Raw genomic sequence first — 17980 nt, 5'->3', positions numbered from 1 at the left:
TATTGACAACAACAAATATAGAATCATTCCCTCTTCCTTGGTAAGCCAGGAACAAAATGCATATTGATATCATGCTCCAAGGTTTCTCAGGAACTAATAGGTGTATACAATCTTGTATTCTAAGTTACTCCTTCTGCAACTTAACAAACTCCACAACTCCTTACAAACTTATGAACATCCATATACACCTGAGCCATTTATACTTCTCCTCAAGAAAACTAAATGCCTTATCAATACCAAAATGTCCAACCAAACTACTGCTATGTTTTTCCTTTATCAAATTAGTTCTCATTGATCCCTTTGATAGACATAACTGAATTTCTTGGAATAAAATACCTTCTTGAATGAAATAATCTTCATACTTACTCAATTGACCTAAAAATTTCAATGCTCTACACTCTCTCCACGACTCTGAAAAATGTGAACTTCTGCAAATAATTAACCACTTCATATGCCTCTGATTAATTTTATGTTGACTTCTCAAATACTATAAAGCCTTATGATCAACGTACAACACAAACTCCATAGGTACCAAATAATGTCTCCACTTCTTCAAAGCTTGAACAATAACACATAATTCTTAATCATACACATAATACTTCTTTTTAGCATCAGTCAACTTCTCACTAAAGAAAGAAATAGGTTCACCTTCCCGACTCAACACAACTCCAATTGCACTACCACTTGCATCACACTCTACTTGAAATACTTCATTGAAATCAAACAAAGCTAACATAGGTAATTCAACAACCTTTTATTTCAAAGTCTCAAAAGTCTTATCAGCTCTATGTGTCCACCTTGAATTCCTTTTTATCTCTTGGCATTGTCTCTACCACAACATTACAAATTGAACTAAAATTTCTAATGAATCTGCTATAAATAGTTGTCATTCCATGAAATTATCTAACTTTACCCACATTCTCAGTTGAAGGCCAATCAAGAATTTCTTTTTCCTTTTTAGGATCCATATTCAAACCATTAACATAAATCATAAATCCCAAATATACAATCTCCTCTTTTATGAATGAACACTTTTTCAAATTAATCAACAACTTCTCTTCTTTCAATCTCTCCAATACTTGCCTAATATGTAACAAATGTTCTTCCCTAGTCTTAGGGAATATCAAAATACCATCAAGGTATACAATCACAAACTTACCTGAGAATTTTTTCAAAGCCTCATTCATCAATCTCATAAAAGTACTTGGTGCATTTTTTAAACCAAAAGACATATGTAATGTCCCTCTGAATGTAATTTTAAAAATCAAAATAAATATATTAATTTTAAAATAGTTGTTTAAATATTCCAAATAAAAATATATTAAATCATTAATTGATGAAGTTAGAAATAAAGCAATTATTTAATTAATAGTTATCAAGGATTATTAATTACATAATTAGTTCCCTTTGCGAGAATTTCAGTCGGAGAAGGGAAGTTCAGTTGAAGAGAGCATTTCAAATAGCATACTGATGTTGTGAAGAGACATGAAGAAAATTTTTATCAAGTGCGATAGTCAAAAGTAGCGGACTAATCTCTCTCTTCTTTCATTAGAACCTTTTTGACCTGGTGGAAGCACTGGTAATGTGAGAGAGTTATCAATCTCTCAATTCTTGTTCTATTTTTTTGAGTAGGAGCACGCTAATACAAAAACCAATCAACAAACTTGTCTAGGTGTAAAGAGGCGATTGCAGTCAAAGATATTGAATGTGTGAAATTTATCATTGCAAATAATCAATATAGAAGGAGTCATCGATATTCAAAGAGGTGAGTCTCAAAGATTGAAGTCTAACGACAACTAGAGTTTCTCAGTTAGAATTGCCCATATGGATTCCAAATTCCTCCAATAGAAATATTGTATTGAACGTGATTACCATGGGTGGAAAACAGAGAGTATCGGGATTCATCACAAAGATTATTTAACACTCTAGTAATTATGTTCAATGTACAAATTGTTGTCTATTTCAGAATTTTGGAATCAATTTTGGAGAGAATATTCACAAACAAAACAATCAATTGGCATGGTCAACCAAATGCAAGTTTGCCTACACAACCGGTTGGGGCAATATATAGAATGAGCCAAAATGATATGCAAAACAATGTTAATCATATGACTAATTTCATGACCTAGTTTATGATCCACAATCTTAATCAAAATTAGAATAATGCAGGGATAAATGGCAGTCAAGAAGATCATTCAATAAATAATCAACCTAAGGGTTCTACAACCTAAAGGCCTTGCATGCACACCTTCACATCTAGGAATCCATAATCTGAAAGAGAGTCTTCCATTATAGAATTGCAAGAAGAAATATATCAGGATTGGTTATAGTTAGAGGATGAATTTAGATCATCAATGACTTTCAGAGAATACTTGGATGTCAAGATAAAACATAGGATTAAGGGACAATGGGGTTACAACAATGAGTTGCAAAGAAGAATTGGTAAGATGCCTATCCCTTATTGTGCTGGATTGGAAAAAAAGACAAGTAGAGCTTGGGTGCAAAAACTTGACACATATTTCCAATTGAATCCTATGATGGAAGATGAAGCAATCAAATATGCATCCTTACATTTAGAAGGGGTGGTACATGAGTGGTGGCACCATGGGAAAATAACTTTGGGTCATGACCAGATCAACACATATGCTACCTTCATTGAGAGGCACAGACATGTTTGATTCTAAAGATCCTGAACTTCATCTTAAGGATTTAAATCAACTTAAAGAAATAGGGACAATGGAACAAAATATTTTTGAATTTGAAAAATTAGTAGTCCTAGTAATCAAGATTACAAAGAGACAAAAAACTATGATATTCATAGATGGGTTATATGATGCTCTCAAAGGTTGGGTCAAATCTTTAAATCCTCCTTCTTTACAGACAACCATTAAAAAGGTAAGATAATTGGAGCCTTCTTCCAAAGGAAATTTTTTTAACAGGGGACTGTCACCAAAATCAGAAAATGACAGAATACCTTTCATGAACGACACACCTTTATGAAATAAATTGGATAAAGAAGAACAAGATGAACTTAGGAGGAAAATGTTATGCTTCAATTGTAAAGAAGCTTAGGCACCGAGTCATAGATGTTTGGGAAAAGGAAAAATACATTATATTGAGGTAGTATTAGACACTGAAGAAGAGGAAAATATAAACCCGAATCTAGAACCTAGCCAAAAGACCATTGAACAGGCTTAGGAAAATACACAAGGGAAAGGTGAAATAGCATCCATGATAGGGACTCCACATTACAATATTTTCATAGTAAGAGGGGTTTTATAGGGACAACGAATTATTGTTATGATAGATAGTGGTGCTACACATTAAAAAAATGGCTTACTTACAGAAAAACATAATGGATTTGATTTCTGAGTAGTAGGTGGTACTACTTTAGTAAGCACACATAAGGTTCCTCAACTAATTATTGCTTTTGGTAATTATACAATAATGATTTTTATGTGGTTGATTTGGCTCGCACTAATGTTATTTTGGGAATTCAATGGTTGGAGACTTTGGATAAATACTCGTAGAGTTTCAAGTATGTGCAGTTTTCTTTCAAAATTGATGGGAAAAAGGTAATCCTGAAAGGAATGTCAAAAGGTGGACCTAGAGTCATCTCTACTAATAGGAGGGATGCTATTTTTCTCATGGCGGTGCTGCCTGGTTAGCACAATGTTTTATCTCCACCAGGGTAACAAGTTTTGAATCTAAACATTATCAAGATGACTTGTTGCAAATTTTAGATTCACATAGTTTTGTTTTTAGTGATATACCGCAAGGAGTACCTCCAAATAGAGGTTTTGGACATACTATTGAATTGGAAGGAGTGAAGCCGGTCATTACTACTCCTTATAGTCACCAAAAGAATATAGAGATGAAATAGACAGATCTATATAGGAGTTGTTGGATATGGGACATATTAGGCCCAATTCGACTTGCTTCATCGGTACTGCTGATAAAAAAGAATGATGAGACTCTATACATGTGTATCTAGATTACCGTTCCCTCAATAAAAGACCATAAAAAATAGGTATTTGATTCCTTGAATTGATGAATTTTTAGATGAATTACATGGTGCTATGTATTTTTCTAAAATTGATTTAGGGTTGGGGTGTTAATAGATTAAATTAAGGGAACAAGTTATTCATTAAACTTCTTTCCATTTTCATTATACTCATTATGATTTTTTTGTCATGCCTTTTGGATTGACAAATGCTTCGACAACATTTTTGTCTTGTATGAATCATATTTTTAATAAATAGTCAAGGAAATTTTTGCTAGTTTTCTTTGGTGATATACTAATTTACAACAAGACTTGGGATGAACACTTGAGACATATAGATGAGATTTTGGGTATAATAGAATCACTGACTCGTTATGCAAAAGCCTCTAAATGTGAATTTGGTATGACAATTTTTTTAATATTTGGGTGACATGATCATTGCCAAAGGTGTGTAGGTACATCAGGAAAAGATTAGAGCCATTTCGGATTGGCCACCTCCAAGGAATCTTTTGGATTTAAGAGGTTTCTTTGGCTTATGCAATTATTATAGGAGACTCGTTAGAGGATTTTCACAACTTGGAGCACCATTGAAAGATCTTACCTAAAAGGGGGCATTTAGATGGTCTGAAGAAGCACAATATGTATTTGATAAACTCAAGGAGGTAATGAGCTCTTGTCCAATTCTTACACTTTGAGATTTGAATCAACCTTTTGTATTAATATGTGATGCTTCCAATGACGGAATACGAGCATTTTTAATGCAAAATAAACATCTTATAACTTCTAAAAGCATGGAATTCAACAATGTTGAAAGATTGTATTCAATTTATGATAAAGAAATGCTAACAATTATGCATGTATTGCTTAAATTTTGACAATATTCAGTTGGCGGTAGATTTTTGGATAGAATTGATCATAATAGTTTGAAATATTTTTTGAGCTAGAAATATTTGAATGACAGGTAATAGAAGTTGATCAGTAAGATCCAAGCTTATGGTTTTGAAATTGAATATGTTAAAGGTAAGAACAATGTGGTTGTTGATGCATTATCCAAGAAACCTCAAATAAATGCTAGATTAGGGGTTTCAACTAATTGAAAATATCTTTTATTATTAGCATATTCTAAGAATGCATTTGCATGTGATTTATTGGCTAGGATACAAGACGACAGTTATAAGATTGTGAATGATATTGTTTACTACAAGGACAAAATCTTTCTTGTACCTAGATCCAAATTGAAATTGAAAATTGTGCAGATAGTTCATGATTTACCTCTAGCGGACATCTAGGATATTTTAAAACCTACATCAAATTCTGTGAATGGTTCACCTCGAAAGGGCTCAAGGATGATGTGTTGCGCTATGTGAAGGAATGTGTTACATGTCAATAGAATAAAGCCAAACATTCTTATCTGACATGTTTAATCCAACCCTTGCACAATCCCGAACTTAAGTGGGAGAGAATATCCATGGATTTCATTACTAGCTTACCTTGGGCACATGGTAAACACTGTACTTTTGTAGTAGTTGATAGACTAACAAAATTTTCACATTTCTTTGTAATCACAACATAGCTCACATGTGTTTAATTATCCAAATTATTTTTTAAGGAGGTTTTCTATTTACATGGTCTACCAAAGACTATTATCAGTGACAGAGACATTAGATTTCTAAGCAACTTTTGAGAGGAATTGTTCCGGTTAATATGTACTGAGTTAAACCATTGAACCGATTACCACCCACAAACAGATTGTCAAACTAAAATTGTAAACAAGTGGATTGAAGCATATCTTCGTAATTATATGGTTGGACATCAAAAAACTTAGATTCAATGGCTACATTTGGGAGAATATTGTTATAATACAACTTATCATATATCTATTCGTATGACTCCATTCAAAGATTTGTATGGGTATGATGCTTTATCTTTTTTTTATCTTTCTTTTGATCACAATAATGTACCAAAATCATAGAATTGGCTTCAGGAGTGTTTAGATATTTTAAAAGCACTCAAAGAGAACTTGCAGTTTGCATATAACCAACCACAAATGTATGCTGATAGGTAATGTACACTGCATACTTTTGAAGAAGATGAATTGGTGTATCTCAGGTTGTAGCCACATCATCAATCTTCACTCAAATGTAGTGGAGTTGAGAGATTGAAGCCATGATTCTATGGGCCCTACTAGATTGTCAAGAAAATTGGTATAGTTGCTTATGAACTAAATTTACCATAGGGTAGTCACATACATAATGTCTTTTATGTTTCTTGCCTAAAAAAGGCATTAGGCCAACATGTGATAGTATCTGAAGCATTACCACCCTTGGATTCAAAAGGAAAGTTGGAAACCATACCTGAAAAAATCTTGGATACTAGAGAAAGGCTTTTGTGCAACCACTCTATTAAGGAATTTCTCATACAATGGAAGAATTTACCTATATATGCTTCTAGTTGGGAAGGAGAACATGTTGGCAATGGCTATCCAACCCCACCGTTATGGTTGGATGGCATGCCATCTCCCATGCCACGACCATCCTCCCTGCCTTCGCCTAAACTTCGTACCCCAAAATTTTCTAACAAATTTCAGTACTGACGTACATAGGAAAATTAAATGCATATTTTAATTAATGTGAGCACCTTTTCTTGGTTATATTTACATGTAATTTAAGTTTATTTGATTTCCACACACCAGAAACATATTCAAAAAAATTAAGATACTTTTTAGACTTATTTTTATAAAGAATTTTTTTTTAAATGATTTTAAATAAGTGATGTAATATATATATATATATATATATATATATATATATATATATATATATATATATATATATATATATATATATATATATATATATATATATATATATATATATATATATATTTACTTACTTAATTATTATTTACTTAAAAATTAAATATAAAATTAGTATCAAAATCTATTTTAATTTATAATTTTTGTATCATTATGAATTATTATAATATATGTTATATTATTATTTAATCAATTCATATATGTAATAGTTTTATTTGACTAGAAATAATTCTACTAAAAAAATTAATTCATAGAACAAGCTTTAATGCATATATAATTATATTATAGTAAAAAAAATCATATTAGAAATGGATTGCAAAAAAAAAAATAGTATTAATGATTTTAAGAGAGTTAACAATTATTAATAATATTGTTCATAGCATGAAATAATAATATTATGTTACTTTATGAGTAACAATATTAAGTTACTTATAATGTTATATAATATTGAAATAATATTTGAATATGAAATGTTTTAAATTTTTAAATAATAATTATGCAAACTATCTAATAAAAAATTATATGATAATAATTAAATATATTTATTTTAGTGTTCTCTTTGAATTATATAAGAATATAAACTAATTTAATAACATTTTAAAAATATTTTTTAATTTTAGCAAATTATATTATTTTTATTAAAACTCAATAACAATAAAATGTAAATTAAAAATATAGTCCTTGAATATAATATTTAAAAGAAAATTGAATTTATAGAAAATTTAAGATATAATATTTAAAAGAGAATTATATTTATTAAAATGTTTTTAAATATTTAAAAAAAATAAAATTTATTAATACTATTTTATTTTATGCAATTAATTATAATATAAAAATTATATAAATCCTAATATCTTTGAAATAAATAAGAATATAAACTAACTTAATAACATTTAAAAATTACATTCTTTTAATCAAACTCAATAATAATAAAATTGAAATTAAAAATAGACTCTTTTTAAAAATATTAAAATACAAAAGATTTAGTGAAATGCTTTTATTAGTGATGTGAATATTAGGATTTAATTGTGTGATTTTGAGTCAAATTCGATGACCCATGTTTCATGAGTAGTGATTCAACATGAATCCATCTCTCATGAGAATAAATGGAATAGTTAGCACTCATTGGATCTAGGTGATGCTCACAGGGGTGAAGCACCGAGACTTCCCAGGAGGTCACCCATCCCAGTACTACTCCAGCCTGAGCGCGCTTAACTACAGAGTTTCCTCCACAGTTAAACCCAAAGCTTGCAACCTAATTTGCAAAACCTTCACCAAGTGTTGTGCCTTATGAACCATTCATTAGAAAGCCCCTTAAGCTCATCAATTGATAAGTAGGAGACCATTTGAAAAGTGTGCAGCCATGAGTGGGTATGAGTGTGGCATGGGGTATGGCATTAACAGTTCAAAATGGCATAGAATCATTGGACTGGATAGCTGTTAATTAAATAAATAATTTTTGAACTTCATGCATACATACATACATACATATATCTTTTATTTAAAATCATTCAAAAAAAATTTCTTAATAAAAATAAGTCTAACAAGTATCTTAATTTTTTTTCAATATGTTTCTCGTGTGTGAAAATCAAATAAACTTAAATTATATGTAAATATAACCAAGAAAAGGTGCTCACATTAATTAAAATATGCATTTAGTTTTCCTATGTACACCAGTACTGAAATCTATCAAAAAATTTTAGGGGGTACGAAGTTTAGGCGACGACATGGAGGATGGTCATGCCATCCAACCATAATGGTGGGGCTGGATAGCCGTCACCGAACATGTTTTACAACATCCCAATTTACATTTTTTTGTGTGCAAGAACCATGGGGAAGGGGGGACTATTGTTGGGTGATGCGACGCGCTCCCCTGCCCACAGATGGTTAATTATGTGGTGTTCCATGTTCACTAACAGTCATGGCTTTTGGTGCAACGGCAAATGAGCCCTACAATTGGTATCAGAGCACGAGGTGTGCAGATTGGAAAATCAGTGTTGAATTTTTCGAAAAGATGGAGGATTTGAAAATAGAGAACTTTACATGCAAGAATTACAGCCTGTGGAAAGTGCAGATGCATTCCTTGTTGGTTAAGCAAGACTTGGCTCTCGCAATCGAAGGAAAGTCTAAGAAACCGTCTACAATGACTAATGAAGATTGGCAAAAGATGGATGACAAGGCTATGGCATCCATTTTTCTCTCACTAGCGAAAAATGTTTTGTTCAATGTCTCAAATGAGACGTCAATGAAAGATGTCTGGGACAAACTTCAGAATATGTATCAAACGGCGTCGGCTGCAAACAAAATCTTCATTATGAAGAAACTCTACAAACTGAAAATGAAGGAAGGGATTGCAATGTCAAATCATATAAATGATTTGAACACCCTATTATGTCAAGCAATCTCGGTTGGTATGACTCAAGATGACGAATCCAAAGCAATCATCTTGTTATGTTCTTTACCTGACAGTTGGGATCCCGTAGTTACAGCTGTAAGTACTTCAAGCTCTGCGAAGTCAAAGCTGGCCTATGATGAAGTTGTTGCCACTTTATTAAGTGAAGACATGAGAAGGAGTACCAAAGACTCCTCATCCGGTGATGCTCTCACTATGGTCAGCACTGAGAGAAGAGGAAGAAGCCATCATAGAGGAAATAATAATTACAATCAGCGCAGATCAAAGTCACCCAATCGTTCAAGGTCAAGAGGTAGGAATGGTGAATGCTGGTTTTGTGGTAAGCCTGGCCACACAAAGAGAAATTGTCGGGCTTACAAGAAAGCACAAGAAAATGTGAGAAACATAGAAGCAAATACAGCCTATGAGAAAGATGAAAGTGCTTTAGTTCTTTCTACAAGTGACACAAAATTAGATTCTTGGGTGATAGATTCCGGAGCTTCTTTCCATGCTACTTCATGTATGGATTATTTCACAAACTACCATGGTGGTCAATTTGGAGAGGTATTTCTTGGAGACAACAAATCCTGCGAAATAGTTGGCAAAGGTGACATTTTGTTACCGCTGGAAGATGGAGGGAAATGGTTGTTAAAAGATGTTCGCCATGTTCCCAAATTAAAGCGAAATCTAATTTCAGTTAGTCAGCTCTTTGCCCAAGGATATTATCCATTCTTATATCCGGATACTTGGAAAGTTACCAAGGGTTCGAGAATAATTTTCAAGGGAAACAAAGTTGGCAATCTTTATCTCCTTGAGAAGCCTACTGAAATAGGGGCTACTATGACAGTCATGGGCAGCGATGCAGCACTTTGGCATCAAAGATTAGGCCACATGAGGAAAAAGGGCCTTGAGATAATGCTCAAAAGGGATCAACTACCAGGTCTCCAATTAGCAAATTTGGAATTTTGTGAACATTGCCTTTACGGGAAACAAAAGCGGGTCAGCTTCTTGAAAGCTGGACATGATCTCAAGGAGAAACCATTGGAACTTGTACACTCGAATGTCTTTGGTCCGGTTGAGGTAAGCTCTTTAGGAGGTTCAAATTTTTTTGTTACATTCCTTGATGATTGTACTAGGAAAGTATTGATATATATGATGGCAAATAAATCTGAAGTCTTTTCTAAATTTAAAGTTTTCAAAGCTCTTGTTGAAAACCAAAGGGGCCATAAGATCAAATGTTTAAAAACGGATAATGGAGGTGAGTTTTGTTCGCTGGAGTTCGACAATTATTGTGCAGATAATGGTATTTGTAGGGTGAAAGTTGTGCCCTACATCCCTCAAGAAAATGGGGCAGCGGAAAGACTCAATAGGACAATAATGGAGAAAGCTCAGTGTATGCTTTCTAATGCAGGATTGGGAAAAGAATTCTGGGCTGAGGCATGTAATACAGTCGTATATCTCATTAATCGAAGTCCTTCTTCAAGGTTGAACTTTAGAATTCCAGAAGAGGAATGGCAAGGTAGAAGACTCTCTTATTCTCATCTTAAAGTTTTTGGTTGTCAGGCTTTTGCACATGTGCCCAAAGAAAAAAGAAGCAAGTTGGATCCTAAATCTGAGCCTTGCATATTCGTTGGCTATGGAGAGGATCAGTTTGGCTTCAGGCTTTGGAGCTTAACTGATAAGAAGATTATTAGAAGCAGAGACGTTGTCTTCAACGAGAAAACCTTTCCAGCATTAAATTCTCAGGAAATGTCTGAAAAAGAATTTGTGCCAATCGCTGCATAAAGGAATGTCATGGCTTTTGGTGCAACGGCAAATGGGCCCTACAACTACAATGTCCCTCTGGAAGTAATTTTAAAAATCAAAATAAATATATTAACTATTTAATATTTGTTTGAATATTCCAAATAAACATATATTAAATAATTAATTGATGAAGTTAGAAATAAAGTAACTATTTAGTTAATAATTATCAAGGATTATTAATTACATAATTAGTCCCCTTTGCGGGAATTTCAGTTGGAGAAGGGAAATTCAGTTGAAGAGAGAAATTCAAATAGAAGATTGAAGTCGTAAATAGACATGAACAAAAATTTGATCAAGTGTGATAACCAGAAGCAGTGAACTAATCTCTCCTTTCGTTAAAACCTTTTTGACCTAGTGGAAGCAACAGTAATGCGAGAGAGTTATCAATCTCTGAATTCTTGTTCTATTTTGTTGAGCGGGAGCACACCAATACAGAAACCAGTCAGCAAACTTGTCTAGGCGTAAAGAAGCGATTGCAGACAAAGATATTGGATGTGTGAAATTTATCATTGCAAATAATCCATCTGGGAGTCATCGTTATTCAAAGAGGCGAGTCTCACAGATTGAAGTCTAACAACAACTAGAGTTTCTTAGTCAGAACTACCCATATAGATTCCAAATACCTCCAACATAAATACTATATTGAATGTGATTACGATTGGTGGAAAAAAGAGGGTATCAGGATTCATCACAAAGATTATTTAACACTCCAGTATTTATGTTCAATGTACAAATTGTTGTCTATTTTAGAATTCTGGGCATCGATCTTGGAGAGAATATTCACAAACAGAACAATCAATTGGCATGGTCAATCAAATGCAAGTATGCCTGCACAACTAGTTGCGGCAATATCCAGAATGGACTCTTGAAGGCATTGAAGTTGAAGAAGTAACATCTTTGAGCATGATTCATAAATTAGAAATCAGGAACTGCTTTGAATTTGATACACATTCTCTATTCTCCATTTTTTTAGGTGTCAATACAACAGATACTGCACATAGACTCAAACTCTCTTTGACCAAAACTTTTTGCAACAATTGATGTACTTGCCTATTAAGTTCTTCATTCTCGGTTGGTGTTAATCTACAAGGTGCTTTGTGTGACAAACTAGCTCTAGGAATCAAGTCAATACAATGACTTATACTTCATACTGGTGGCAAACCATTAGGTACATTCTATGAAATAATCTCCTTGTACTTGGTGAGTAACTCGTCAACTTCTGTTAGAACTCACTCTATATTTTCACCACTAAGTTTATGAGGAATTATAGCAAAGAAAACATTCAACTTCTTCACATCTTTTACGAAATGATTTCCATTCACCACGAAAACCCGAACTGTTGTACAATGATCCTTATTTGGTTTCTCTATCAAGGGTAAGAACATTGTCTCTTTCCATTAGCCCAAGTGGTATACTAATTCAATTTTCCATTATGCAATGCTTGTCTATCATACTGCCAAGGTCTACCCAAAAGAATATGGAAAAAATCCATAGGCACAATATCACATAGTACTTCATCATAATATCTCCCAATAAGGAATTGTTCACTTACCAATAACTTATGCTCATTGTTGATCCAAGCAATATGATATGGTTTAGGATGTCTCAACCTCTGCAACTGCAACTTTTTAACCAACTCTTTTGAAGCCAAGTTATTTGAACCGCCACTATCAATGATTACCTGTCTACATCTTCCTATAATCTTGCATTTGGTCTTGAACATACTTCTTCTTAAAATAGGTTCCTTATCAACTTTCTCATTCTGCAAGGTTCTCCTCATCACCAAGTTCCTTTTATTTTCAGGTTCATTCGGTGGACTCAAAGATTCTTCTTGAGCCAAATAATTTCCACCACCACTTCTTGTCTTCTTTTCAGATTGAGTACATTCAAAAGCTCTATGACCCTCTTCTCCACACTTAAAAAATGTTCCATAAACTCCTTTACCATGGCCACCTCGATAAGAACTACCTCTTCCTTGGTGTGAACTACCATCTTTCCATTCACTTACCTTCCTCTTCGTCTTTCTATTCATTTTTGCCTTTATCTTGCACTATACCATTAGATCTTCTACTTTGTCTGAAATATGTGCCTCTACCTCTCTATGATCTTCCTCCTCTTCCTTGTTGTCTTTGTTCATGCCTCTTTGTCAAAACATTTCTAGCTTTCAAGCATACTAGTATGCTTCTTCCACACTATCCATTTTTACATAATTGATCTCATCTTTAAGTGCAATCCTCAATCCATTTAGGTATCTAGCAAATTTCTCAACCTCATCATCCACATGTCCAGATCTAATATCTAACTTGGAGAGCTTCTTAGTAAAAGACTTCATAGTCATGTCTTTCTGCCTCAAGTTCTTCATTCTCCTCAACAAATTAACCCGACAATTTGTGGGGAAGAATTTTGTCTTCCATTTACCTATCATCTTCACCAAGTTTTAATCTAATCTTCTCTTTTCCTTTCCTTTGTATATCTATTTGCAAATGTTCACAGCAAAGTGAAGCATGACCCTTCAACTTGATGATTGCACTTTCCTATTATCAATGGTTCTTTCATAGTCAAAGAACTTCTCCATCTCAGAGATCCAATCCAAAAACGCATTGGTGTCCAATTTCCCATCATAACTAGCAACTTCAACAAAACGTTTAGAATTCACCCTAGACAAAACCCTTAAAAGCCACTCTTCCTCCTCTTCTACTTCAGGTTCAAAATTAGGTGCTACCACAACTTCATCATCACTAACATCATCAAGATGTACTCTCCTTTGGGTTGTCTCGATAGCATCTAATCTGGTTGCAATTTGTCTCAACATGTCCATAATAAAATTGTCTGCATTTCCTCTACCTCAAACCATCTTTACAAAAGGTTCCAACAAGATTGTAACCCTCTGCAAGCTATAGGGCATAACTTAGATCTATCACCCTACAATCAATCCAACTAGGGTTCTCCATGATCCTAAATTCCACAAGGGAAGAGCTAGGCCATAATACAATATGCCACATTATAAGATGATAGCTAGGTCCAAAGGCTCACCCAGATACCATGAAACCTCACTGAGATAACATAACATAAATGGAATAACGAAGAGACAACACCAAACAAAGAGGAAACATCAGATCTTTATTGATTCAAGAATTTACTTCATATGTGTTAAGTTGTAAAGCGTTCATAGTTGCAACCAATTACATATTCAATTACAAAACAACTTCCACATCCATCTTTTAGACTCCAAACTTCTAGATACAACCTCCCACTACTTCTCTCTAAACCTAAGACTCAACCCCCCATTTATACTTGCCAAAATGACTTAGAGAAGATTCTAGATCTACTTGGATAAAACAACGACCCAAAAATAGGTCCACACACTTCCCAATGATCAATCCCATACATTAAATTTGGATCACAAATTAAATACATAGGTTGACACTCAGAGAAGAGCCAAATAGACAACTCGGTGAAAAAAGAATCACAACATCATCGAACAAATTCAGACATGCCACCAAATATACTTGGCGTATGAAGAAAAATATCACTCGATGAACCTGTGCACTGACCCAAGCCAAACCAACTTGACAAAAGAAGACAGGGAAAATCCACCAAGCAAACTGCAACAACTATCGAGGAGGTTCAAGAAAGTAAACAAGCACATTCACACTAAACCCAAGTAGGATAACCAAACAATCTAGGACGCTCCTGCATCAAAAAAGCTCGTTGAATTTCAATATATATTCCACAAACTCCACTAATCATCATCCAGCACAAATAATTTGATAGTTTGAGTCATCTTTGAATGTGAAGTCCTTTGTACACCTTATTGTTTGTAAATAATTTTTTTGACATAATCTCTCTAACATCTTGAGAAGTCATCTCATAATAATAGATTGAGATGCAACTCGACTTTCAACAACTTCTATAAGTTAATAATAACATTACCAACATATAAATAATACATTGATAAATAATAATTATTAAGAGAAATTATACACAAATTGATAAATGAACATAAGAAAATTTATTAAAATTAAATTTAGTATTTACCTTCAACAACTCCAATCTTGAGAAAAATCTAAATATTGATTGTGCCATTTGGTGGTTCGTCAAACATTTGGATCTCCTTTCCCTGTTTGTATATTTGTTTCATACACTCCATTTGAGTGTCAATGTGTTGCATCACTAAATTGAAGGAGTGTAGGACAAATGGTGTCCCAACAAATGTGCTCATATTGGCCCTCAACCAAAGCATTTGCACCCCTACAATTTTTTGCATTCTCCATGATTTCTTGGACCACATTCTGACTATCCACTATATCTATGGATGCAATAAGAGTTTTGGAATTGAACTATGCATCTTTCACTTCCCCTTCACAATCAATTTCCCTAAAAAGCATTTCCCCTTTGGGAGACATTTTAGTAACATTAATCAATGGGTATTATATGGTATCTTTCTATCCATCAAAAAGAGTAGAAACCCTTGATTCAATCCAAGAATCTTTGATTGGTTGAAAAGTTCTCTACAACATTCCTCTATCTTTGTAAAAAGGTGGAACACACCTTTTCAAACCCAAGACTTGTGAAACCAATGGGTACACTATTGATTGTTGACATCATTTCCCACCAATATGGTGGTCTCAGTAAGTTGAAAGGAAGACCACTAACATAGAGGCAACACACTATTTTTTTGTTCAATATTATCTCTTGCCTCCATTATGATACCTTCTCCGATGGACCTATTTTGCAAGAAATAATTTGTACTTCATCTTCCACTATTGGCATAAGCAAGAATGAATGTTTTGATGCAGGGGACTCCCCTTAATACCATAAACTCATAACAGAAACAAAGAAACAACAACAAAAATATGAACTTATTATTGCCGCAAATGCGAAATTATAGAATTCTCAATTACAATATACTAACCCAAATGGGCACCTTCATTACAGTAATCTTCAAGACAGTGTTGCGAACTATCACCCCGAGCTATCCTAGGCAATGTTCATGCCTTTCTTAAATATGCAATTTTATGTCGCTTGACAAGGTTCTAGATGCTCAAACTTAATACCTAGGGCCGACAGAGCCTAACAATACACATAGAGTCGGCCAAATACATCTTTGACAAATTATTTTAGAAATTTTGGTAGCTCAACTTCTAAAGGCTATAACTCACGAACCGTTGCTCCGATTGGCTATTATAACCACTTTTTAGAAATGCCAGCTACTAAACTACAGGCTCGAAATCACGGGAGCACCTTTTGTCGAGTTTTCTGACCTCATCAAGGCACTCTAAGGCCTCCAACAGTGAGCTTGAAGATTTTTCTACAAAATCTGCAATAACTTCTCTAATACTTAAGCTGGAGCAATGAGATTTTTATGGTAGGCTTATATGTCTATAATGAACCTTCCTATAAAAAATGAGAACATTCTGAGCTAGTATGACAAACTTACTAAAAATAGTAATTTCTCATAAATAGTAACCACCCTGTCTACTAGTCCTTATTAAAATAGAAAAGACTGAATTTTTTTTTTTTTTTTTTGTGATGTAAAATTGCCCTTACACCCATGATGCTCTTGCATCAAACACTCGAGATTATTTGAGAAGTGACCCCATCATGTCTCAGGTGTTCAGAGGAAAACCAAGACGATTGACCTCCTCCTTTGCTAACCATGATGAATCCTCAACTGGTTTGCCTTTCCATTTGACTAGATATTCCTCATAAGTTCTGTTTCTGGTACTTTTTCCAATATGATTGTCTAGTATCTCTTCAATCTCCTTGGTAGTCGAACTAGCTGCTGGAATGCTCCACTGCGCTTCTGCAACTTCATCTCCATCACCTCCTTCATAATACTCTGTCAAATCTGAAATATTAAATACTGATGAAATATTCAATTCAATAGGAAACTCCACTTCATACACATTTCCAGAATCATGCCTCTTTACTATCTAGCATGGTCCAAACTTCTTCATCTTCAACTTATTATATGTACCTACTGGAAAACACTCATTTCTTAAATGAACCATGACTTCATCTCCAGTCTGAAATTTCTTATATCTCCTTTTCACATATGCCTTAGCCTTATACTGTGTATTCATCTTTATGATGTGGTTCCTCACCTCCTCATGGATGTTCTTCAAATGTTTAGCAAAATCTTTTGCTTCAGCACTACTTAGCTCTCCCTTATCCAACTTCCTCAATTCAAAAACATTTTTGGGACTACTCCCATATACAATCTGGAATAGTGATTTACCAGTACTCCTATTGACATAATCATTATATGCAAATTCTTCTTGTGGTAAAATCATATCCCATCCTTCTGGTTTATCTCCAACCAAGCATCTCAACAAGTTTCCCAAACTACGATTCACAACTTATGTTTGTCCATCAGTCTGTGAATGATTTTATGAACTAAACTTCAAATTTGTCTTCAACTTCTTCCATAATGTATGCTAGAAATATCCAACAAATTTGGTATCTTGATATGAAACTATACTCTTTGACAAACCATGTAATTTCACCACTTCTCTGAAAAACAACTCTACTACATGAACAACATCACTAGTCTTCTTGCAAGGAATAAAATGTGCCATCTTTGAAAACCTGTCAACTACCACAAAAATAGAATCATGCCCGAGCTGTGTCCTCAGTAATCCAAGAACAAAATCCATGCTGACATCTTCCCACGACTTCTTTGGTATAGGTAATGGCTGATACAACCCTATATTCTACTTCACTCCTTTCACCATTTGACATACTAAGCAACTTTGTATAAACTTCGTCACATCTTGTTGTAACTGTGGCCAGTAATAATTTTCAGCAACCAAAGCTATAGTTTTATCTCTGCCAAAATTTCTAGCCAATCCTCCACTATGCTTTTCCTTGATGAGGTTCTCTCTCATTGAATTCCTTGGAATGCACAATTGGCTTCCTTTGGACGACATATTATCTTAGATCACAAAATCTAACCACTTTG

The sequence above is a fragment of the Cupressus sempervirens genome, chromosome 10, assembly GCF_028749045.1.
Source record: "Cupressus sempervirens isolate cs-2001-9-10 chromosome 10, ASM2874904v1, whole genome shotgun sequence".
In the NCBI taxonomy this organism is placed as follows: Eukaryota; Viridiplantae; Streptophyta; class Pinopsida; order Cupressales; family Cupressaceae; genus Cupressus; species Cupressus sempervirens.
The sequence above is the reverse complement of the archived record's forward strand: the minus strand, read 5'-3'. Positions refer to the sequence as shown.